The sequence below is a fragment of the Vombatus ursinus genome, unplaced genomic scaffold (genome assembly GCF_900497805.2).
Source record: "Vombatus ursinus unplaced genomic scaffold, bare-nosed wombat genome assembly UNPS02014826.1, whole genome shotgun sequence".
Classification (NCBI taxonomy): domain Eukaryota; kingdom Metazoa; phylum Chordata; class Mammalia; order Diprotodontia; family Vombatidae; genus Vombatus; species Vombatus ursinus.
Genome location: NW_020954604.1, coordinates 6,571,297 through 6,597,945, shown reverse-complemented (window position 1 = coordinate 6,597,945; position 26,649 = coordinate 6,571,297). Strand labels below are relative to the sequence as shown.

Below are 26,649 nucleotides of genomic sequence, written 5' to 3'. Positions count from 1 at the left end.
TATCTATCTATCTATCTATCTATCTATCTATCTATCTATCTATCTATCTATCTATCTATCTATCTATCTATCCACCTTTCTATCTATCCATCCATTCATCCATCTTGCTCTCTCTATTCATCTATCATCTATCTGTTTATCCATCTGTCTATCTATCTATCCATCTATCACTATCATGATCTAGTTATCTATCTGTATTTTGTAGAATGTACTAATAATTAATAATATCAATAATTAATAAATACTAATGCATTAATAATAACTATATCTAATCGCTACTGAAATTATAGATATTTAAGCTACTCTATATTGATTTGTATCTTGTTTCTGTTTATATAGCTACATATATACACATACTTTGTATCTGTGTACACACACACACACACACACACACACACACACACACACACACACAATCTGAAGCTCAATATGAGCTCAGGTCTTCCTGATTCCAGGTCATTCTCTCTATCACCATATCAACTAGCTGCTTCCAAAATGTCTCTTAAGTACTTTTTAAACTTTAAAGGGCTCTGTGTTGCTGTAGTTTACTGTATTGTTACTCTATTATATTGTGGGATTTCTTTTTTAAGTCCAGTCTACCTACACTCCCATTCTTCTGCAAGATGGCTTTTTTTTTTAACCAAATTTTATTTGTCCTTGCCAGGCCCCTCGGAATGGTGGTTAGAGGGCTGGCCAAGTACTAAGTCTGTGACCCTGGGCAGGTCACTTCACAACCGAGTGCCCCAGGCTCCCCAAACCACTGATGATCAGACGAGGGAGTCCCCACAACAAGAGTTCCCCATGCTGGTGAAATCACAGTCCCAGACAAAATGTTTTCTGTTTGTGTACAAGAACAGGGCTCCACTCTCTTGAGACCTGTAAGTAAATATGGAGTGCCGTACCCTATTTTTGTGGTTGTTAGCTTGACCATTCTGTTTATGCATTCTTTTGCTGCAATAAGCTCATTTCTATATCGAATGGAAAAGGATTTGTTGACTTTTATGTTCCTAATTTCAATGGTTTAAATAAAATTAGTAGAGTTGGAAGGGACCACAGAGGTCACGTAGTCCAAACCCTCTCATTTTGTAGAATTGAGATCCAGAGAGACAGTAAATTGCCCAAAGTCAAACAGGGAATAAACAAAAAGAATTAGGATTTGAACCCAGGTCCCCCAATATGAAAGTCAGCATTCTTTCCAATGCACCACAGCTAGATGATATTTCAGAGGCTGTTTCACAAATGCTGGCATCATATGAGCATCACCCGAGCCTAAGTCCCAGCATCCAACTGAGATTTGCTTGGCTTCTAAAATGATGTTCCATTCTTCTCTGGAAGAGCATCATTCGAGACCCCAGTGAAGAATTCTTCCTCTGTATGTCTGTATGTGTGTGTGTGTGTGTGGGTGGGTGGCGGAGGTTTGCATATCTCCTTTATGCTTTGTCCAGATCATTCATACATATGTTGTTATTTACAACAGTTGGCAAAATGAGTAAGCTTAGTGCAGTTTTAACATCTTCTTCCAGATGGCTGGGCATTTTTGTTGTTGCCTGGAATAGCTGGCACACTCTGTGATTCCTGAATGTGTGGTGTTTATGAGAAAGAAAGAGAAGGTAATGTCCATATTCTAATGTAGCCCCTACTCCCACTCCCTGAAGACTATATCCTTTCCTACAGTTTTGTTTCCTTCACTTAAATTCTGAACTAAGATGCTTCACTGGATTCAGAAACCATGCATTAAGTCCCTACTGTGTAAAAGGAAATATAGGAATGAGATGAGACAAAACCTATAACTAAAGCATGTGTAGTCTAATAGGGAGGGAAGACAAAACCATAAAACATGTATATGAGGGATTATAATTGCTGTTGTTGTTCAGTCATTTCAGTCCTGTCCAACTCTTTGTGACCCCATTTGAGGTTTTCTTGGCAAAGATATTGGAGTAATTTATTATTTCCTTCTCCAGCTTATTTTACAGAGGAAGAAACTGAGGCAAATGGGGTTAAATGACTTGCCCAGGGTCACACAGCTAATAAGTGTTTGAGGGTACATTTGAACTCAGGTCTTCTTGATTCCAGGCCTGGTGCTCTATCCACTGTGTCACCTAGCTGCCTCCGTGAGTGATTATAATACCAGGCAGAATATGATGAAATACAAAGGAGAGATCAAGAAGAAGTGGATGAAAATGTGAAGAGTGAATGATCACTTTCATTTGGGAAGACTTCTGGGAGAAGGTAGCCTCTGATATAGATATGTATTTTGTATACATATGTATATGTACATGTATAATGTATATAGATTATGTCATTCAATGTCTATAACTGAAGATATATCATCATTTTATAAGATAAAATCAGATGATGTTTTAATTAATTATTGTCATTCACTAGGCATTAAGTTCTGTTGGTATCCTTGAAACCTGGTACCCTCTAAATCCAGTACCATGGAGAAAAGTCAATTTTCCTCCCATAGTTATAACTGTCCACATGTCCTCTGACACTTCCCTGGGAATTTGAAAGAGTGGAATATGTGGGGATTTGATCCCAAACAACCATGAATTTCAGTCCTAGCAACCACCTTCTTGTAATTAAAGGTTTCAGTGTTTTTAGCTCATCTAGAATCTAGGTCAGTCCTTTCTTTCTCTTGTAAACAACATGTGGCACCAGAAGTGGAAGATTAATTTTGGACTGTCCTGAACTATGGCTTTTAGACAACATGGGGAAAAAAAGGAGAAAAGGAAATTTTTTTTTTCTTAAATCTACCTAGAGTGGACAGACAATGAGGCATCATGGTGAAGTATGAAAGAACAGTGGTTCTGTGGTTCTCTTTGAATAGTGGGTTCAAATCTTCTCCCTGATGCTTACTACTTGTGTGCCCTTAGGCAAATCACTTAATCTCTTTGTGCCTTAATTTCCTCACCTGTAAAATGAGGCAGTTCGACTAGATTGCCTCCAAGATCCCTTCCAGTAACAATCTATTATTTACTAGCCCCGTAGAATGAGATGTTCTTCAGATTGTAACTCAATTAAAATGCTTTAATAATGAAGTGGTCTCAGAAATTTGATGAATATTGCCATCTATTGAAAAAGCCAAGAATTTGGAAAGACATGTATGTTTTTAACCCCAGAGTTAAAAAAAAAATGAAGGAAATTAATAGAGGATTTTTCCAGTGGTTGAAAGACATTTGGGAAAACTGATTGACTCAGATTAGAGATCAAATTGTGGTAGGAGTAAAAGTCGAAAAAAAAAACATGAAACACAAAAAACCACAAATTTAATACTGTTGAAGATGATTAGAATTCTCAGAATCATGAAGGCTTCTACCAAAGCGCCATTCCTATTGTTACAATTCTCTGCTGGATATCTCCACCTGGCATCCAACTAATTCCTTGAACTCAACACATTCCAAAATGAACTCATCAACTTACCCCACAAAATCATTTCCTCCCAACATCTACCTTTCTAATGATGACACTGCCATCCTCCTTGGGACTGGGGTTTAATCTCATTAATCTTTGACTCTTCCCTTACCTCTTCCCTCACTTCCTTTTGCTAATCAATTTCCAAGAGCTATAAATTCTACTTTTCAGTATCTCTCCTATCTGTCTACTCAACAACAATAAAAAAAAATTACTAAGGATCTACTATGTGCATGACAGTGTGCTAAGTAATGGGGATACAAAGGTGAAAAATTACATAGTTCCTAACCTCAAAGAGCGTATGATCTTTAAAAATACATTTTATTGATATTTTTGTTTTTACATCATCTTCATTTCTCTCAGTATCCCTTCCCCTTTCTAGAGAGCTATCTTATATAACAAAGGATATTTTAAAGAAAAAAGAAAGAAATAAAAGAGAAAAATCAGTAAAAAAAATGACTCAATACATTTAAAAAACTGAGAACATATACAGTCAACCATATGTGTGGACCTAACACCTTTGCAAAAGATTGGGGTGTGTCTTCTTATGTCTTTTCTTTGGGCCTATGCATGTTCTTTGTAATTCTGCAACATGTACTTTCTTTTTTTTTAAAATAAGTTTTTATTGATCTATTTTGTTTTTTATATTACCAAAATTTTCCCCAGTTTTCCTCTTACTCCTCCTTCCAAAGGGATATCCCATATACTAAATAATATTTTTAAAAACAAAAAGAAAAAGAGGAGGAAAAATTCAGCATAACTGATCAATACAAAAGCCTGAAATTTTGTGCAATGTGCAACACTTGTGGATTTCTTACTTCTGCAAAGTTGTGGAGATGTCTTCTTATATGTAGTCTGTTGATTCTTGCTTGTTCTTTGTAATTTTGCAGCATTCACTTTCGATTTTATTCTGCATGTGTATTTGGTTGTTCTTTCTATATGCATCATTGTAGTCATTTTGTATACTGTTTTCTTGACTGCTTACTTTTCTCTGAATCACTTCATATAGGTCTTCCTGTGCTTCTCTATAGTCTTCCTTTTTTATAGCAGAGTAATATTCCATTACAATCTTTTTATCACAATGTGTTTAGCCATTTCCCAGTCTATGGTCATTTACTTTGTTTCCAATTCTTTGCTACCACAAAAAGTACTGTTATAAATATTCTCATTCGAGGACTTTCTTCTTATCAATGAATTCTGTAGGGTATTTTCCTAAAAGTAGAATACTTTGATTGGCATAGCATTAATGCTATAAACTAACTTTGGTAGTATTGTCATTTTATAATATTGACATGGCCCAATCATGGCCACTGAATATTCCTCCAGGTATTCAATACTTGCATCAATTTAATTGCAAAGTGCTCCTTAAAGAGAATGATTTCAGTAAGAATAGATAAGGAAGGAGTTCCTTTCTGGTCTTCATCTGAAAGTGGAGTAGGGATACTCTTATTGCTATCACCATAATTATCAACACTCACCTAGCCTATTGTGTAAACTTTTTAACAAATCTAGCCTCCACTCTCCCCATTTTGATTTTACTTTTCATTACTTCCTAGGTCTTCTTCCTGATCCAGTGTTTTGATTATGTTTTAGCTCTACTCAGAAACCTTCAGTGTCTATCTGTTGACTGTCAGATAATATTTGTTCAGTTCCTGCTAAATACTATATGTGTCTCAAAGTCTTAGTACTACAGGTTTCACACTTTGTATTTGAAATGTTTCTTTGACTTCCTCTTAGATAAGACTAGCACAGATGTTTATACAGAGATTTCCTGTATGTCCACATAAAAATATGAAAGTTTTTTTTCCTCTTGTGGTTCAAAATTTTTAAATGTTTGTAAATTTTACAGAAGGCCCTAATAAGCATGTGCACTTATCAGGGTTTAGTTCCTTCCAACTGAGTCAGGTTTTGAAATCAACTATGGGAAATCTGAAAGGGTAAATTCATTTTACATGTGTCTGTTATCACAATCTTTCTTTTAAACATAAACATTTCAATAAAAACAATAATGAATATTAATACAACCACTTCAAACTGTTTAATAACCATGAACACTTAAATTCATTTCAGTGGATAAAAGATTCTAACTAAAAAAAAAAAATTCTCTTTATGTATTATGAAGTAGCTAGGTGGCTCAATGGATACAGTGCTGGGCCTGGAGTCAGAAAGATTCATCTCCTGATTCAAAACTGGTCTCAGACACTTATCAGTTATGTGACCCTGGGCAAGGAACCCTGTTTGCCTCAGTTTCCTCATCTGTTAAATGATCTGGAGAAGGAAATGGCAAACCACGCCAGTATCTCTGCCAAAAAAATCCCAAATAGGATCACGAAGAATCAGATACAACTGAAAATGACTGAACAACAACATTCTTACCCAACAACCCACCTGCTGTCTCCCACTCTCCCTAGTGGAAGCATTCCCTTAAAATAACAAATATGTATAGTCAGGCAGAACAAATCAATGCACTAGTCATGTCTGAGAATGCACATTTGATCCTGTATCTCTAGTCTCTCACTTCTCTGCCAAGGAGGGGAGGATTTGTTTCATCATACATATTTTTAATTCATGATTGGCTACGGCTCTGAGCAGAGTTCATAGTTCTTTCAGAATTGTATCCCCTCACATTTCTGTTGTGGTCATCCCCAGTGATCTGCTAACCTCACTGTACATCAGTTCATACAAGTGTCTCCATATTTCTCTAAATTCATCAAATTCCCCATTGCTTATGAAGTAATAAAATTCCATTACATTAACATACCACAGTTTGTTCTATCATTCTCCAACTGTTGGAGACCTATTTTGTTTCCACTTCTTTGCTACAACAAAAAGTGTTGCTATAAATATTCTTCCACATAAGGGTCCTTTCCCTCTGACCTACTAGTAGGTACATGCTTTGCAGTAGTCCTCCTGGGCTAAAGGGCATCTACAGTTAGTGACTTTTTATATATAATTCCAAATTATTTGCCAGAATAGCTCAATTCATCATCATTACCTCTCAACCACTTTAGTTTAATAACAATGGAAAGAATAATGACTAGCATTTATAGAATGCCAACTAAGTGCCAGGCACTGTGTGTTAAGTGCTTTATAAATTATTATAAATATTATGATTATATTTGTATATAAATATACAGTAATATAATCACATTATTATAAATTATGTTTGTATATAAAACATGTGATATTATAATTGTATTTTTTAAATATAAAAATTGATATTAATGTCTAATTTATCCTCACAACAACCCTGGGTACTATTATTATTATCCCCATTTAAGAAATGGGCAAGTCAAGTAAGTGACTTGACCAAAGTCATATAGTTATATGTCTGAGACCATGTGCAGACTTCAGTCTTCCTGACCTTAGTTCTAGAACTCTATCTACTGTGCTACCCAGTTGCCTACAGAGTACTACAGCATTGTTACATTACATTTTCTAATTAGAAGTTTCTATTTCACCATGAAGTGAAGAGAGGGGTACTCAGCCACTATGGAATAAGAACTGAGATTCCTGTCCAGCTGCAGAATGGAGAATGCTATTCTCCAATAAGGCTGATGGAGGCCAAGTAGCTGGGGAAGGTCCCTGAAGCAATGGAATATTGCTTCCACCCCTGTAGGGAAGAGACTGAATCCTTTCAAGGGCAAGAACTATTCAGTTCTGTCTTTCTATACCCAGTAGCTCACACAGTGCCAGGCACATAATAGGAATTTCATAGATTTTTGTTCATTGATTGACCTAAAATAGGCCTTGCATTGGTCTGCCCTTATGAATAATTTCAGTTTTTAAAACATGACTGGCTGCTGGAGTAAACTTATGATAACTGGAAGAATTACCCATTTAGTTTGTACTGTTCAACAGTGTCTGATCAGATTCTAGACTGTATCATATGGAAACAGTGCCATACTAAGGTCCCTTAATTGCTCAGATTCCAAATGACAGCCACTTAAATAGTTGAAGACAGCTATCATGGTGTTCCTAAGGCTTCTCTTTTATAAGTAAACATTCAAATTTCCTTAAATCAGTTTTCAGATGGCATGTTTTTCAGACTCTTTCACTTTTCTAGTTATCTTCTAGGCCAGGATTTTTTTTTTTAGGCCAGGAATTCTTAACCTAGAATCCATGATTTTTTAAAAAAATATTGTAATAGTTGTTGTTGTTCAGCTGTTTCAGTTATATCTGGCCTTTTAGGACCCCATTTGGGGTTTTCGTGGCAAAGATACTGGAGTGTTGGCCATTTCTTTCTCTACCTCATTTTACAGATGAGGAATCTGAGGCAAATAGGTTTAAATGACTTGATCAAGGTCACCTAGCTAGTAAGTGTCTGAGGCCAGATTTGAACTCAGGAAGATGAGTCTTCCTAACCACAGGCTCCAAACTCTATCCACTGAGCCACCTAGCTGCCCCCCTTGATAGCTGTATTTCAGTATAATTGGTTTCCTTTGCAATTCTATATGTTTCTCTGAGAAGAGAAAGTTTCACTAGAACCAAAGGAAATATGTCTACGACATAAATAAGATTAAAGGATCTTTGTTCTATACTGCACAAGGTTGTCCATATCGCCTCTCGACACCCAAGACTATATGAGTGACACCTAACCATGATACTCAAACTGCACACTATATTCCAAATAGAGCCTGAACAAGATCAAGTCAAATAGGATCCTCACCTCTCTTATTCTGGATACCGTGGTTCTAATCACACACCAAGTGGCATTCTGAGTTCTATTATTATTGTTTCCATTACATATAGTCATGCTGTATTCTCAAGAGCAATACTGCCATCAGTGACAGATGGTTTGGGGCCATTAAAAGCATTGCACAATTTCACAGGCTCAGTCTAGCCAAATATCCTTCTTCCTCTCCTTAACCTAGGTCCAGCTCATTGTTTCTTCAAAATGGCTACAATTTGGCATGTTACTTATCTGGTTACATGTCATAATCTGGACAATGTCTGTTTTCCAGCTACCTTAGCTTTACTGTGTAGGGGGTTTGGTCAATCATGGCATTATGTGTGTGGATTTTGCTTAAGAAAACTTAATTCCGTGATGCATTCCAATTAGGAACCCAGAATAAGCGTGAGATGGCACTGCCAGGTCCAGAGCACTGGACCTAGAATCTGAATAAACCTGAGTTCAAATTCAACCTCAGACACCAACCTCAGTTGTGAACCCCTGGTCAAGTCACTTAACTTCTGTCTGCCTCAGTTTCCTCCTCTGTAAAATGGGAATAATAATAGAACCTACCTCCTAGGATAATTGTGAGGATAAAAAATAAGAATATATTTGTGAAATACTATATAAATGCTAGCTAGCAGCAGTAGCAGTGGTAGTAGTAGCTGTAGCAAGAGTAGTATTTTATCTGTACAAATGAGTGTTTGGAGAATTTCATTTTAAATAAACCCTTTTTTGTTTTGACTTCATGTACTATACAATTCTATACTATTAAATTCTCAACTCATTTCAATAAACTTTTTTTAATTTTATTTTTAGTTTCAAATTCTCTCCCTCCCTTTAACCCCTCTCCCACCCATTGAGAAGGTAAACATTTATTGAACTTCTATTATATGCAAGGCACTATGCTAGGTGCTTGGGATGCTCAAATAAGGAAAAAGAAGAAGCAAAAGAAAAACAAACAAACAGTTCTTGACCTCAAGAGTCTTACAGAGAAGATGAGACATGTCCACAAGTAAGTAAATCAAAATTTGATTCAAAGTAATTGAGGAGGGAAAGAACACTAGTAACCAAAGAACTAATAAAAAAAACCTTCTGGAGGATGTGGTACCTGAACTGTGACTTGAAGGCGGCTACCAATATATCTCCTTGCTTAAGGCCTCCCTTTATGTCAATCAATATTCAGTGACTTACTGAACAAAGTAGTCTCCATACTCTTGTCTACTGTAGGTATATAATTTTGATATGTAAATGAGAGATACCTTATATATGGAAAATCCTAGAGACTTCATTTTTGCCTACCAAGCTAGACACTTTTTAAGGTCAATAAATAGTAAATACAGAGGATCTTCTGTCCTTTGTAATTTTCTGTCAATCATGTAACCCTAAAGATGTGCCCAACTCTTTGCATAGTATCCCCTACAAAGCCTGCCTGCTCCCTACTCATTTTTTCATAAAGAATACCCTGGACCTCTAACATAAAGATTTTAGAGAAACAAGGAAGTAGGCATATGGATCTAACCAAATGTTCTGAGATTAAATTGGGTTTTTTGGCTGTTGTGTTATACTTTTGGTTTTGATGTCCACTAAAATCCTTAGTTCTTCAATTAAAAATAAAATCTTTATTGAGTACCTACCATGTAAAAGGCACACTGATAGACAGAAAAGGGACAAAATCATTGATAGATTTTCCACACATGTCCAATTTATGGACAATTTATGAGAATTGTTATCTATAGTACCTTCATAGGCTCCACAGTTTAAAAAAATTATTTTCCAAGAAAACAACCCAGAATTTCAGTGAAATAGAAAGTGCCTGATAATATTAATCATGACTCTGAAGTCATTGCTGGGCATCATTCCACTAAGTCAGTTAAAGATTAGGGTGGGTGTAAGTGCCTGTTGGCTGATGAGAATGCTTTCCTTGTTGACCACGTGAAGGAAAACCATCAGCAATTGCAATTTCCACCCTAGAATGACAAACTCTAAGTGTATGGGAAGATCTAGAATCTTGATAATTCTGACAGTGGACTTTCTGTTCAAGCCTTTTTCCAGTGACACACTTGAAAGGCTAAGTGCCATGGGAGGGATTTGGGAGCCGAATGCCACTATCATTAGAGATGATGAAAGCAAAATTTCCCTGACCCTTTGGCTAAGAATAGTTCTATAGTTGGAGAGATGTAACTTCAACAGTGGTCATTCTCTTTAATGATAGACAAGATGCATGAATGCTGTAATTCATGTTATTGCACTGAATCCTAATAGGTTCAGTCTTTCATGAGGAAATCTATTGAAGCTTGAAAACAAAAGTGGCTAGTACATTGAGTTTCAGAATCAAGACTTCCTCCTTTAAGATATTCCTCTCCCTTTTTTTTTAACTCCACCCCACTCTATATCTCTGCCTCTTTCCTTTCTCCCCAGGAAACCTTTTTTTCTTTTTGGCCTTATAGCCCCTTCCCTCAGGAGGTTAGTTGTTCTTGCTCAGTCATTTCAGTCATGTCTGACTCTTTGTGACCCCATTTGGGGTTTTCTTGGCAGATACTGGAGTGGTTTGCCATTTCCTTCTCCAGCTCATTTTACAGATGAGAAAACTGAGGCAAACAGGGTTAAGTGACTTGACCAAGGTCACACAGCTAGTAAGTGTCTGGGGTCAGATTTGGACTCAGGAAGATGAATCCCAAGAGGGATTCCTGAATCCTGAATCACAAGAGGCACTCCATCCATTGTGCCACATAGCTGCCCTGAACTGCACATAAGGTTGAATAATTCTGATATTTGAGGCAATGAGAACATTGGCTTTACTGTATTGTAGTTTTCTTTCTTGGTTGGGTGAAAAGGAAAATTAGGTTAGGATAATAGATTTAGAACCAGAAGGGACCACAGAGATCATCAAGTCCAACCTCCTCATTTTACAGATGAGGAAACTGAGGCCCATAAAGGTCAAGTGATTTGCTCAAGTTCACACAGGCAGTAAGAAACAAAGCTGAGATTCAAATGCCAAGGTCCTCTAATTAAAAAATCCAGTACTCATTCCACTGTACTATAGATGACTTATTTAAAAAATAAATAAAAGCAATCAACCCTAATTCTGGCCATGTTGTGCAAAAAAACAGGTAGAGTCATTCATTGCTAGTTCTAAAAGTGTGCAGCAAATCTTACAAGCTTCATCATACAGAGCAGTGATGCACTAGCAAGCAGAATGTGACCCACATTTTGGACATGGCCAATATAGGAAATGGTTTTGCTTCTCCATACTTGTTAGAGGGTTTCTCTACCCTATCACTCCCTATCACCTTCCACCCATTCCCATGCCCTAGAAGGTAGAAGAGAGAAAATAAATAAATGCTTGATGATTGAAAGAAAATAAATGCCTGATAATTGAAAAAATTTTTTAAAATAAATAAAAGCCAAAAATTATCAGACTTCGACACAATTATTTTATTGTTGGAAATAAACCCTGAAGGTATTATCAAAAACAATCAAAAAAACCCTGCTGTTCAGAGATGTTCACAGCAGTATTTTAAATGCTGGAAGCAATCTATTGTCCAACAATGAAGGAATAGCTCATTGCATTGTGGTGCATTAATGTACTGGAATACCATAATATGATCAAGATTGATGAGTGTTACGGAATAAAAAAAAATCCACAAAGGCCTTTATGAAATAATCTGAAGAAAAAGTAGAACTAGAAATAACTATGACCATATAAGAGGAACTTTGAATGAGAATGAATAAATAAACCAAAGAATCAGAAGGGAAGAGAAACGAGGAAACGGCTGAAAAATTGTTTATATCCTATGAATTAAAATCAACTAATTTAGATTTCTATTACTAAGCAAAATAAAACATTCCATTAAAAAAAGCCCACAGGAGTATGAGTGGAATAGACCCCAAATCCTCTATGAAATTGGAATTCTTCTAGGTTGCCTCTAGTAAGCTGAGGATTAGAGAAGCAATGAATGAACTTGATCCAGAATGTCCTTTGGGTGAATCCTCAACTGGCCTGAGGGTATGCTGAGGCAGTAGCCACCAATGTCCAGGAGATCAGGAATTGGATGAAACAATCTGGTCTGTGCTGGCTCTGTCTAAAAAGAATCATGAAAGCTGAGTTGACCTTGGGGAAATTAAAAAAGTTTAGCTACCACTCAGTTTGGGACTGAGTGGTCTCCTCCTATACACTTTTCCAATTACTTACACTTTTTTTTTTCTAGATTGGTATATTCTCATGCCATCTGGAGTGTGCAACAGATAAGGACAAAAAGGAAAGAAAAAGCTATGGAAGCAGCTGAAAGAGGAAAAGGTGATTAAGATTCCAGTGCCATATACCTCTGAAGTCAGGCAGTCAAGTAACCTCAAGGACTAAAATAATCAGGAGTGCAGTGCCTCAAATTGGAGTTTAGAAACAAGAAAACTTTAGTATAGTTAGTAAAGAGAAAGCCTAGGGAGTTAACCACCCCCACCCCTTCTCTCTCTCTCTCTCTCTCTCTCTCTCTCTCTCTCTCTCTCTGTCTCACACACACACATACACACACACAGACACACACACACCCCAGGTCATTTACAAAGAGGAGCTTGAATCACCAATAAATAAATAAATAAGATAACCGAGGTGAAAAACAAAAACAAAACCACTAAGCTTGGCTCAAAGTCTTCACACACAGAAGAATTTTAACCACCAATCAATAATAGGCAGTTATTAGGTATTTACAATGTTCATTAGCACTCTGTGCTAGAGGTACTAAGAAAAACAAAACTAGTCCCTACCTTCGAGAAACTTCTATTCTAATGAAAAGACTTCCTGTGAATAAGTATGTACATGTAAGATATATAGAGAGAAGATGGAAAACAAGTTTATTGAAATTCAGTAAGTCATTCGACAGGCATTTAAAAACTGCTTAGTATGTCCCAGACACTGTACTAAGCTGGAGATATAAAGGATAACAACAGTCCCCAAACACAAGAATCTCACATTCTAATGGAATGATTCATGTAGGAATTTCTAGAAAGATCAGTGAAAAAGAGATTGGGGAAATGGAGGGGGGACAGAAGGGTTCCTGAAATCACATCACCCAACGACTGCCCAACCTTTTAATCACAGAATTCAAGATGCAAAAGACCACAGAGGTCACTTTGTCCTACCCCTACCCAAAGAATGAATCTTCAACAAAAGACCTATTTGAAACTCTCCAGTGACCAAGAACTCATTCACTCTCCTACCTGGTTCCAGGCCATTGTTCTATTAGACAAGAATTAGCAAGGAATTTAGCATATCCTAAACTGAGCCACTGTAAATCTACCTCAGAGTCAAGAAGGCTTGGGTCCAGTTTTGTACATACTTCCTCTAGACATTTAACTTCTCCATGGTCCAGACAATTCTCTAGGGCCACAAGTTGTAGAGCAGGTGTTGGTCTGCATGGAAGAGAGAATATCTTCAAAGCGAGTTCCCTAAACCAATATAACTACAAGTCTGCTCCCCCCCCCACAATCTCTGCAAAATGTAAAACTAGCACAGGCCAGGATATGTTTGCATCAAACAGCTCATGTAAAAGGTGTCTCTAAATGTACAGGTGAGAATGTGAGCCATGACAGTCAGCAGAGGGAGTTTGCATCTGTTTCTAAGGCAAATTCAAAAGTAAGGATGATTGATAGGTCCAGACAAGAGTATATTACAAAACCACTGATTTTAGAGGGGAAAGGGACCTTAAAGAGCATTTTGTCCAAGTTCCTCATTTGACAGATAAAAGCCCAGAATGAAGTGACTTGCCCAAGGCCATACAATCACATGGGGGAGACTAGAATCTCTATCTAGCATGAATGAAATGCACTATACATCACGCTGGAGGGTGGGTGGAAGACAACATGTAGACAGCTATGTACAACCTAACTATAGATGGGATATATTGGGGATGATCAGCAGAGGGCAGATGCTGGCATTTGGGGAGATGTGGAAAGGCCCCTCAGAGAAGGTGGGGTTTCATATGTTGAGCTTCCAGGTTTTCCTAATCTGTACCTGTTCTAATTTCAGAGCAGTCCTGGGGATGCTGATTTGGACTAAGAAAGCAAGATCTGCCAAAGAACCTGGTTCAGTCTCCTCTTATCCCCTGGGGTCAATATTCCCAAGGTGGTTCTCAACATCAGTGTTCAGAGACTTTGATCATCTCAGAACTGGAACAGAACTTCCCATAATGACTCCAGACCAGAATGAGATCTGACACTTTACCTCCTGGGAGAAATAAAACTGAACCAACCTCTAGAATCCTGGCAAGGAATCCAAAACAATTCTGTGTTACCACAGTACCGACAAGTGGACATGCCTTGAGGAGTCCACCTTCATCCTCCAGACTTTGCTACATGCTGTGGCTGCCTGCTCCCACTGTTCTCCCTGCCTCCCACCAGTGAATTTCTCCTGGAACCTCTATTTAAAGGAAGGTCTCAGAACAGCTATCCATTCTCCAGATTTAACCCCCATGCCCCAATGGGTATATCCCCATCCCTCACTTTCCAGCCCCCATTAGAATGTAAGCTCCTAGAGGACAGGAACTGCTCTTCTTTTTGCTTGTATTTGTATCTCCAGAGCTTAGCACAATGCATGGCACACAGTAAGTGCTCAAATAAATGCTTGTTGACCTATCAAAGTTAAAAACTGATGGATTATAACAATTTACATTTATAAAGAGCTTTAAGGTTGCAACTTACTTTATGCTCATTATATCACTTCAGTCTCACAAAAATCTTATGAATTAGATGCTATTATCCCTATTTTATAGATGAGGAAACTGAGGCTCAGAAAGAATGTGCCATAGCTAGTGTTTAACGTACAATTTGAACCCAGATCTTCATTACCCCAAGTCTTGCCCTACTTTCATTAGTCCAGGCCACCACTTTAATGTCACCTTGTCAAACTACAGCATTTTAAATTCTAAACATGAGCTCTGAGGATGACTGTTGAACAAAATTAAATATTGAAAAATAGCCCACCAGTAAAGTGAGTGCTATTGAATATCATTCTTGGCTAAAATGTAAATAGTCAGCCTAAGGTTGTGACTTTGTCACTGTGAAAGCCTGAATATTATTAGTGTCTTCTGCAAGAGACACATTTAGCATATTCATGAAACGTGGCCCTGTTTGCACTTACCTTGTCAAGGCAAAAAGATTATTTGTTCTAGTTATTAGTTCTCTCCAGTAAATGAAGATGTTTTTGAACTCAACATGTAGATGTTTCCATTTTCCATTTCAAAGATCAACTGACCCTGTAATCAATCAACTAAATTTTCTTAGTCCTTATCCCTAACAGAAATGTAAACAGAACCCTGATTCAGGAATAGTAAGGCTGGGTAGATTGGATGTCTGTCCCTGGGTGTGTTTCCCTTTGTGTCTATGATTGTCTTTCTCTTTGCAACCATGAGTGGGCTTGTGCCTTAATGTGGGTGTTCCCTTGGAGGATCCTGTGGACCCTACTGAGCTGCCAACCCAGCTGAGGTCTTGGGCACAGAGGACAGTAAAGAAATTTTGTTGTGATGAATCCTTGGCACAAGGTCAGTGAAGCCTGGGTTCTCTGGCAAAACTTTCTGAGTTATTTGTTCTCCTCAGGCATGTTGGATTAGGATCTACAGGCTCCATCTGAAATCCCAGGAATGTGACTCTATTGCAGACATGAACCAGATAACTTTTGTTCTTTGGTTTCAATCAACCAATCAACAAGCATTTATTAAGCACCAATGATGTTCCTGGCACTGTGGTAGATACTGGGGTGGGAGGAAAGTGATGGAGGGAGGAAGAAAGACAAAAATAAAACTTATGAAGTTTACTTTTATTTAATATTCATAGTATATCAAGACAGCTGATTGATTCAATCAATTTAATCTAACAGCTAGCTGGTTCAGTGTAGAATAAATTAACATTCAAATAAGTTTGTTTTTTTTTTGTCTGAATTGACAAGTCAATTTAATAAAAATGATCTACCTGGTAGCCTCACAGTAGAGGGTAAAAGTAAGCAGTTATCCCAAGTAACCCTCAGTTTAGTCAACAAATTACAGTTTTCACTCTAGTGATCCTCAGAAAGTCATAGATTGAGCACTAAAGTAATTCTTTAGCTAAGATAGTTTAGTATGTTAGAAACAGCATATGTGTAGAAGAGTAATATGTCCAAATAAAAGGATTTCTCAGTGTAGAGGTTTAAACCTCAGCTCTCCTATTTACTTGTGTGACTTTAGGTAAATTATTTGATTTTTCTGGGCCTCAGTTCTCTCCTCTGCAAAATTAGGGGGTTGGACTGGATCACTTTCAATTAATTAGCAAGCATTTATGAAGTGCCTGATACGTACCAGGCACATAGCTAGGGTGCTAGGGATTCTAATAGAGAAAATAAAACAGTCTCTACTTAAAAGGAGTTTACATTCTCATTAGAGAGACAACTGTGACATATATAATAAGCATATACAGAATAAGCATAAAGAAAATAAATACTTTGATCCTATGTCCATTTGTAGATAGATGAAATTCTCTGAGTATGATGATATTAATATAAACCCTGTGCGGCTGTGCAGAACCAATTACAGTCAGTCAGAACCAAGTATTACAAATTTTGAGTTAGACTGATGATAAAATAAATAAAAGAGTGACCCCATGGGAGATGGGGTGGGTGGGTGGAATACTTATGAAATATTCAAATTTTCACAGGAGGAATAATTTAGAGCTAGGAGGAACCTCTAACCCCCTCATTTTACAAACGAGTACACTGAGATCCAGAGAAGGTAACTGGCTTGTCTAGGGTCACAACTTGTGAAAGGGTTAGGATTCAAATTTAGGTTCTCGGACTTCAAATACACCACAAGGATTAGTTTGCTTTCATAGACCTGAAAGGATGAAAAAGGTAGAACTAATGCCAGTGCATGCATCCACCCAGAACATCTTGCTACCTTCCCCATCTGCAAACCTTGGAGGTGAGTTCTGCCTCCGACTCTGGGAACAATTAACAAATCAACAGGACCAGTGCTCCTGAAGAGGGGGCTACATTTGACTGTCTCATTGCTCAGTCCATTCCTTGGGCTTCTGAAACCAAAAGTCCCTTCCCTCATCACCATCCACCTCACTATTAGAATGCAAACTTCCCAAAGGCAGGGATTGTCTCGTTTTTGTATTTCTATCTCCAGATTATAACATGGTGCCTGACACATAATGGGTGCTTAATATTTTTTTTCATTCATTTCATTTATGCATTCCCAGTTAGGCAGGACTTTATTCTTTTCATCTTAAATCAGAGCTAATGGTCCTAATAGTTCAAGTGTACTTAACTGGCTCAGTGAATTTGGGCGGATGTACTCTGGCCATTTGCCGACTGCTTGTCGGCCAATCTGCAGGCTTCTGAATAGACACTGTAATATCAATGTGCTCTGGAATTCAGTAATAAAATCATTAGGCAATGACTAGCTGGTCCATGGGGTCATGAAGAGTGGGACACAACTGAACAACAATAATAACAATACTGAATATCTCAATTCAGACATTCTAGAACTTGTAGAAACCTTCAAAGGGTCCTTGTTTTCTGCCTGGATTTTTGTCACCTGCTAGGGACACCTAACAGAGCCCTAGCTTGTTCCAATGAGCAATATGTATCAGTTCCAACATATACCCACATCAATAAGGGGTTTTAGAACCAGGGAAGAATTAGGGTCAGCTCTGTCCCAGGAACACTGTGATGTGGACTCATTCAACCCACTCAGAGTCTGAGACACTTAGAGATCACACTGGTCAGATCCTATTCCTTACCTGATTTAAGCTGCCCAGATGTTTTGCCTATCTGTATATATATATATATATATATATATATAAAAATATAAATATATATAAATATAAATATATATATATATATAAATAAATATAAATATATATATATATTTTTTTCTGTCTATGCTTTCTTTTCTGGTCTGGTTTTTTGAACACCAACCTAAGCTTACCCACTTAGACCCCCAAACCTTACTTGTTCCCTCCAGTTTGGTCTAATATGATGGCCTGACCTGTTCAGATGACTGAATTCACAATGCTCTCACATCCAGGGATGTGCTGGGGCCGACAAGAGTCATTGTTTATTTTAGTGTGGTCATTTACATTTCAGAAATCCCCAAGATAATGTTAATAATGAAGATTAGACTTCTAAATTCCCTTTTAGCTTTTTTCTTTTCCAGAGAGCCAGTTGTTAAACATTATTAGCGCAATCCAGCTCACATTCCATTTTTCTCTGCTCACTGGCTAACCCTGTGGGTTATGACCTGTTTCTTGCCAGTATGCCATGCTGTTCACCACATCCTAATGTTCTGACCTTATTTTTACTGCTGGGCCTTCTAGTCAAACTCTGCCCAACTGAAGCATAGTGATTCAGTGTTCTTTTATAGGTGAGGAAAATAAGGGATAAAGAGAAGCACTATTTAGTCAGTCTGCCAATCAATCAGTGCCTACTATATCCCGGGGCAGCTAGGTGGCAAAGTGGATAGCGCACTGGCCTTGAAATCAGGACTCCTCTTCCTGAGTTCAAATCTGGCCTCAGACACTTACTAACTGTGTGACCCTGGGCAAGTCACTTAGCCCTGTTTGCCTCAGTTTATTTCACCATCTGTGAAATGATCTGGAGAATGGCAAACCATTCCAATATCTTTGCCAAGAAAACCCCAAATGAGATCACAAAGAGTCAGACATGACTGAAAAATGATTGAATGCTATATGCCAGGCACTGTGCAAAGTGCTAGGGATTAAAAAAAAGGCAAAACCACAATCCATGCCTTCAAGGAGCTCACAATCTAATGAAAGAGACAAGCAAACAAGTAAGTACAAACAAGCAGTATACAGGATAAATAGAAAATAAGAGAGGGAGGGTGCTAGAATTAACAGGGATTGGTATAGCCTTCTTGTAGAATATGGGATTTTAGCTGAGACTTCAAGGAAGCCAGAAGAAAGAAATGAGGGGGGAGGGATTTCCAGGCATGGGAGACAGTCCAAGAAAATGCCTGGAGCCTAGAGATGGAGTGGCTTGTTCGTGGAACAGCTAGGAGGCCACCATCACTGCATCTAAGAATAGATGATGGGAAGTAAGGTATAAGAAGACTGGAAAGGCTGGGGGGAGTAGGAGGTAGCTAGATTAGGAAAGTCTTTGAACACCAAACAGAAGATTTTATATTTGACCCTGGAGGTGAGAGGGAGCCACTGGAATTTAACGAGTAGTGAGGGTGAGAAAGGTACAGTGAAAAAAAAAAAGTGATCGATCTTGAGTCAGCAGGGACATGAGTTCCAATCCTAATTCTAACAACAACCAGTTCAATGATTTTGTAATGGATTTGGAATCAAAGAACCTGTGTTCAAATCCCAGATCCTACCTATGTGATCTTGGGCAGATAATTTCTCCTTGATCTATAAAATGAGAGGGTTAGACTAGACCAAGGTCTTTTCAGGCTCTAAAATATCTGTGATCTCTGACTCACACATGTTATTTAACTTCTCTGAAACTCAGTTTCCTCATCGGTACATTGAGGGGTAAGACCACCTATGGTACTTATCTCATAAGGTTATTGCGTTACCAAACAAATAACATACAGAATGTCCCAAAAGTCTTTGTGAACTAAGGCTTTGGGAACAACTTGCACATAAAATGGCTTACAAACTTTAGAGTTCTAGCAATGTTAGCTATTAATAGTTACTACTATCTCACAGGGTTGTTATGAAGAAGGTACCTTGTAAATGTATAAATGCTATAGAAATACGAATTACTGTCATGAAGTATACAATAAATGAATGCTCTGTGGTATAATTCCTTTTTCTGATGAGCAGAGAGAGATTTTCTGTGGACATTTTGAAGTTTGGGAAGTTAGGCTTAGGCTATTTTGGGAAATGTCCCCCCCACACTTTTTTAACCTCCAGAGAGTGCCCTTCACAGTCACTCACTTTAGTTTTTTTTTTAAGACATTGAAAAATAGCTTCTGTTCAGTTTCAAGCTGCTTCCATGTGTAAAAACAAAAACGACCGTCTTAGGTCGTTCAGATCATGCCAGGGGGCACCTGATGACCAGTAAAATAAGTTGATAGGGTAAAAAATAGTTAAAATTTAACAGGCATAACAAAGACTGTTCATAAAGATATAAAATGTACCAGGGGAAAAAAAAACAACAAAAATCCAATATTTTATTCCATCTGCTATAATGATAAACCCAACCAAAATCACTGGTTTTACACAATATTGTTGCTTTACTGTGTTCTTGACCAATTAACAAACTAAGCTAAAAGGGTTCAAGGCATATCTGTGTACGTACACACACACACACACACACACACACACACACACACACACACACAGAATGCATTGAATATCCTGTAGTCAGTATGATAGTTCACATTTATATAGCACTTTCAAATTACATTCCCTCATTTCATCCTTCAAACAATCCTGAGAAAGAGTGAGTGCAAGTTTTAATATCTCTCCATTTAACAGGCAAGGAAATTGAAGCTCAGAACAAATTAAAGTGACTTGCTCAAGGTTAACAAATGGCAGGGCCAGGATTGGAGAACTCAGGTCTTGTGACTTCAAACTCTTTTAGGATGCTGAGACAACAGATCTAGAACTGGAAGGGTCATGTAGTTCAATACCTTTGTTTTACATATGAAGAAATTGAGATGCAGAGTGCCTAAATCATTTGTCCAAGGTTAAGTAAGTGGTTGGAGGCAGAGTTGAAGTCCAAACTGAGTGCTCCTTCCAAAGCATCGTGGTGCCTGCTATATCAATACAACTTTAGTTTCAACAGCAGAGATGGCCCTGGGCAGCACTTTAAAGGAATATTAGTTCCTTCCAAAGTCCTCTTTCTATAGCTTTCTCTCCATAGGTGAAATACCTTCTACTCATTTGGCTGCCCCAAACTCCTTACTGCAAAGCACTTCTGAGGTCCACTTTCCTTAATCAGCACTCAGCCCTCTAAAACCATCCCTCTCTCTCCTCCTCCCTTGATACAGTCATTGTCGGAATCTTTTTCACTTATACAGCTATTTTCAAGAACCAAGGTCTACCACAACCAATATCCTTGAAGAATATATGTAAAAAATTAAATTACATTAAGTTGTTAAAGACTGACAACAGCTTTATAGATGGTTCCTCCCCTGGATTTACAGTTTACTTTAAGGCAATCCAAAGGAATGAATCTCTAAAGGTAGACTGACTTAAGAGACAATATAGCTACCAGATGGGACATATGTTTAAGGAGTTAGGTCACTCCTACTCAAGAGTATTTCAATGTTCAGAAAAATGCTTTCCCATTAGGGCGCAGGAGTGTCAAGCCCCATGAATTTTGCTTTATTCAAAAGGGGGGTGGATAGATAGGAGGAACAGAGAAAATAAAATAAAAAAATGACAACTTTAAGGAAAGCAAAAATTGGCCTAAATAATAAGAACAGATAGATTTGCAATGCATATGCATCTCTTTGCCTGATTAGACAGGTGTTTTTAAAAGGAGTGGGATGAGTACTTGTAAATGACAGTGCTCCCAAGGCATCATTTATGTTAGTCAAATTTTACTCACAAGATAAATTAGTATATTCTCCCATAAGCTAAGTCAGGGAATTAAGCTCTGAAAGAACCAATGGAGCAAAAGCTCAGAAAGTCCACCTAGAACAACCCTGCCTGATGCTGGAAATGTTTGCCTCAAATAGCCCCCATATACCCAAATAGTGCTTTGCACTCAGTGGGCTCCTGGTAAATATATCTTGATTTGATCTGCTTTGAATATGAAACTCATATACTGTGCAAAACATGAGCTAACTGGGTCCAGGAATTGGTAATGTTTGATACAATGGCTTTGAGGTAAAGATGGTCAATAGGGTCTGAAATCCTGCCAAGTATCCACCACCACTGGAGAGCTACTGTCAATGAGCTTCTCCCTCAAGCATATTTCCAAGCCCTGTGAATTTCTAACTTCATAATACCCTCAAGCTGGGGCTGTTTAGCAAGTCAGCATGAAGTATCTTTTGTCTTTTTTTGTTCCATAATTTTGGATTGGATATAAAATAAGAGGATGAAGTTGCTGGATTATGATATTGCTAACAATATGCTACTTTTCCTAAATGGTGGTTAACCCTCTGATATGTTTAAGTAAAGTCCTGGCTGCAAGCATAGAGGTTTGGGCCAGGTGTCTTCCAAAACCTCTGCTGTTTATTAGCTGTGGGCCCTTAGGCAAGTCACTAAACCTCTCTGAGCATCAGTTTCCTCACCTGTAAAAAGAATATTTGGGCTAGGTGATCTTGAAAATCCTTTCCAGGTCTAAATCCTATGATCACTATGAGTCTTCCAGTACTACAGGAATGGGATGTTGTTTTTATGATTTATGTTATGAGTAAATACCAGGAGTATTTCTTCTTCAGTAAACTGAAATAACAGCAAAGCTTTAAAAAATCTTTGCTATCAAAACCATAAAATGTATGTTTAACCCCTTCTTTACCCCTCTCCTCCCGGGCACTGCAGCCGATGCTTGAACTGCCCAATGCACCTCATCAGAAAAGGTTCAAACCAGCAGACTCCATGAACTCTGGCTTTATTCTTTTGCGGATGAAGAATAGAAACTGTATGCCTTGGAAAATGAATCATTAACTCCAAGTCCAACAGAGCTGCCCTGGAAACCAAAGCGATGTAAGAAAGTGATGGTATCTCTCGGGCAAGTTGAGATTTTCCTGTTCCCTCCTGTGACTTCTAAAGCGAAGCATCCCACAATCCTGGGCTAAGCAGACACAGAACAGTCTAGTTCTTTCACTTTACAAACGTGAAGTTATTTTTAGATGACCCAAGCTAGCTAATTCCCCTCAAGGCAATTTCCCAGCTAGCTCAGCCACCAGGCAACAAGTCGCCCCCTTCCCCAACACTCACATCTTCCTAACCCTAGGCCTGGAGAGGGGTTCTCCTAATTTCTTTTTTCTAGGTGCCCCCACCCCAAGCACCCTTTGTGGGTCCCCAGTTCTGGGTGCATGATTTTCCTTCCTCTACTCCACTTATCCACCTGCTGCTACTGCTTGACCTCAACTACTTGACACAAAACCCATTTTTCGCTAAAGCGGAATTCTTGCGACCGGGCTCATTCTAACTCTCACCGCCACGGAGATGCAGCCCATGGGGTCCCCGAGGAAACGCCTCAGTTGGAGTGAAGGAGGAGAGGGGAAAGGAGGGAAACACCTCCAGTACGCACTGCTGCCCACCGCCCAACTAAACACAGCGGGTGCTGTCCCTCGCCATCTCTCCTTCCCGTCCCAACATACACAATGGACCCTTCCCCCACTTCCACCCTTCTCCCCTCAAAACAAACAAACAAAAAACCAACAAAACAAAACAAAAAAAAAAACAACAAAACAAAACAAAAACAAAAACAAAAAACTGGGAAGGCGTTCACTCCCAGACCTAACCACCCCCCAACCTTACGGGACCAGGGAGGACAGAGTGCTCTCCCCCACCTTCCCCGCCGCCGTTCAGGCGCATGTGTTAGGTGGGGTGATCCAGGGACTGGCGCTGTTATGTAACTGACCTGCCGAGTGTCCGAGATGCCCCCGAGGAGGGCAGCGGGTCGGGGTCCGAAGGGTGGCTCGGTTCAGTTGGGCTGAGCAGGGCAGGGCAATCTGCAGTTGCCCCAGACGCAGCGAAATGGATGGTGGGCGTCGGGCTCCTCAGGACCCTGCTCAGGGTCTTCCTCACCTGCCCCTGCTGATGTGTGTCCGAGTGTGTGGAAGTGTGCAAATGGGTGTGAGTGCCGGTGGTGAGGAGGTGTGTTTAAAGAGTGTCCACAGCGCCCAACCTGCCTTCTTGGCCCGCAGCAACTGAAAGGCTGCTTAGCTCTCTTCCTCGCTCTCCCTCCTCCCTCCCTCTCTCTTCTTCTTTCTCCCTCCCTTCCCCCCCCCCCCCCCCCCCCCCCCCCACCCGCCCCAACCTCCACTGCTGTCACCCGGGACAAAGCTGTTCCAGGGAGGGGCACAGCAGGACACAGAGGAGCCGCGATGAGTTTCAACTCATCAAGCCAACCTCCAATCGTACCGAAGGAAATCCAAAGCTTCAGGGCTCTGCTTTCCTTTCGGTCTCCCCACTTCTACCACCTTTACTTTTTTCTCCCCCTCCCCACACACCCTACAACTTCCAATCCACTCCCAGTACCACACCCTCAACATGCCGGTGCATCCAGTACCCAACCCAAATAGCCCTACCCCTATCCTATCCCCCCTCAGAGACCCTCAACTTTCTGTTGCCCTATATTGCCCCTGCAAAAGATGCAGAAAAGATTTGTTACAGAGAAGATAGGGCTATGGCTTGAATGACAACAAATGAGAGTGGGGAGGGAGAGTGATGGTTTTGGTTAATAACAAAGGTCTAGATGGAGGACAGGTAGTGGCGAAGAGAAGTAGTTGGATATTAGTTAAGAAAGAAAGCAAAGGCTTGAAAAGGTAAAGTGATAAAGAGGTATACAGAGCCTGTGACTGTTTATGACAGACAGATAAAATGATTGAGATAGAGTTATGACTAAGTGAGAAGCAATAAGGGAGCTCTGAGGAATCGTGTGTTACAAAAAAAAAGGTGAAATTGACTAGAGAGGGGTTTTAAGGTATAAAATAAAGGGGAGAGAGAGAGAGAGAGAGAGAGAGAGAGAGAGAGAGAGAGAGAGAGTTTTAATCCACACTGAAGGAGATCCATAGAGATTTAGAACTGGAAGGGATCTTCTCTATCAGGGGTTCTTAACCTTTCTTGGACCTTGGACCCTTTTGGCAGTTCGGTAAAACCTACAAACTTCTCAGAATAATGATTTGTTTCCTATATTTATAATTTAAGGAACTGTTAAATTTCTGTTAGAAGTTAATGTGAATAAAGATGTAATTTTTCCCAATCCCATTTCACAGAGCCCTCTGAAATCTACTAATGAATCCCTTATGGGTCTATGGAAACCAGGTTAAGGACCTTTGCTTTAGATCATTTAATCCAATATCTTTCATTCATTTAATGAGCATTATTAAGCACCTGATGTATACTAGCACTTTGCTGGGGGTAGGGCAAGGAAGGAGAGGAAAACTTGGACAAAAACAAAAGATTCCCTGACTTCAAGTAGTTTGCACTCTGCTGGGGGAAAAGAAAATGCACCTAGATAAGTTTGTACACAATACATAAAGAGTAGATGAAGGCTTCTGGGTCATGTGACCAATATAACTTTTTCCAGTCCTCAGATCTCCCAAACTTCTTCAAAATATGAATTATTCACAATTGTAAAGCAATTACACCAAGATTCCTAACGAAGTGACAACCTGTTCAACTAACTACAGAGAAGGCTAATCCCAAATCCTGAACAAACTAAATCAACAACACTGTCAACACCATCCCTTATACTCTGGCAGGACAGCACAAGATCCAAATAGCTGTGCTCTGGGATCCACTCTGGGATCCCTATACTGCTCCAGTACTCTCTACCAGTACACTTTTAACCTTGTCCTCAACTTCCCCTTCTGAGTCAAAAAGCACCAGAATTCAACTCTGTTCCCTGCCACATCTTGTATGGAAGAAGTAGAGGTATAGGAAGACAGGTGGCTCGCTTGGGGTGGCAGCCAGACAGTATGCTGTGCTGTACCAATGATAAGCCAGAGAACTAATGAAGAGAGGGGACTGGGGAAGGGTACCAGTGCTGGGATGCAGATGAGGGGAACTCCAGCAGGCAGGAAAGGGGACTGGCATTCTCCTGAGGTCAGTTTTGTTCATCTTTCCATCCCTCTTAAAGTCACTCGGGGCACAGAGTAAGGCCAGTGGAAAGCAAATTTTCCAAATTAGGAGGAGGCTGAAACAGCTTTGAGGTCTAGCCCCTAGGGGAAAAGTGAGTGAAAGTAGATTATAAGGAAAAGAGACAGTTATTACTAAAGATTCAAAAGAAAGAAAACTCAAAGCATAAGCAGATGAACAGGCAAGAAATATATTTATAAGAGAAGAGAAGATGCCCTCTAGGACATCTAAATAACTCCAAATATCTCTGAATCTATGTTGCAAAAGAAAGGAAAATGAATCAATACTTAATGAGATAAAGAAGCGAGTGGATTCTCAAGAGGTCATAGAACCACAGCAGGATATTCTTGAATGGTTTAAGAAAGAAGTAAGAATTGCAAAATCAGAATTTATGACCATAGCAGAAATAATCAACAGAATACAAAAACTTGAATCCATAGTGGCAAACCTCACCAAAGAAACCAGAGAGTAAGCAATGGATTATGAATACAAATACATGGAAGTTTTTCTATGAGATCAATCTGGAAGAAGAGAAGCAAAAAAGCAATAATGTTAAAAGAAAATATGAGCTTTATACAAGCAAAATATATTGACCTTGAGGATATTATGCATAAGAACAAACCACAGGTTATAGGTCTTCCAGAAGAACATGACAAGTCAAAAAACCTGAATACCACAATGTAAGAAATAATGCAAGAGAAAACTACTTAGAACTTCTGAATGCAGAAAACAAGATGTCAATGAAAATAATTTGCAAATTGCCTCCAGAAAAAAACCAAAAAGAAAAAAAAAAACCTCTACAC

At 39.0% G+C, this 26,649-nt stretch overlaps 1 protein-coding gene across 1 annotated transcript in view; it reads right to left on the bottom strand.

Annotated features, from left to right (window-relative positions):
• Positions 1 to 23,905, bottom strand: part of RCAN2 (regulator of calcineurin 2) — a 348,645-nt gene extending 324,740 nt beyond the window's left edge. Inside the window, exon 1 of the mRNA XM_027838273.1 lies at positions 23,625 to 23,905. The gene's annotated coding sequence lies outside the window, so the exon portion shown is untranslated. The remainder of the gene's footprint in view (positions 1 to 23,624) is intronic.
• Between the last annotated feature and the right edge of the window lie 2,744 nt (positions 23,906 to 26,649).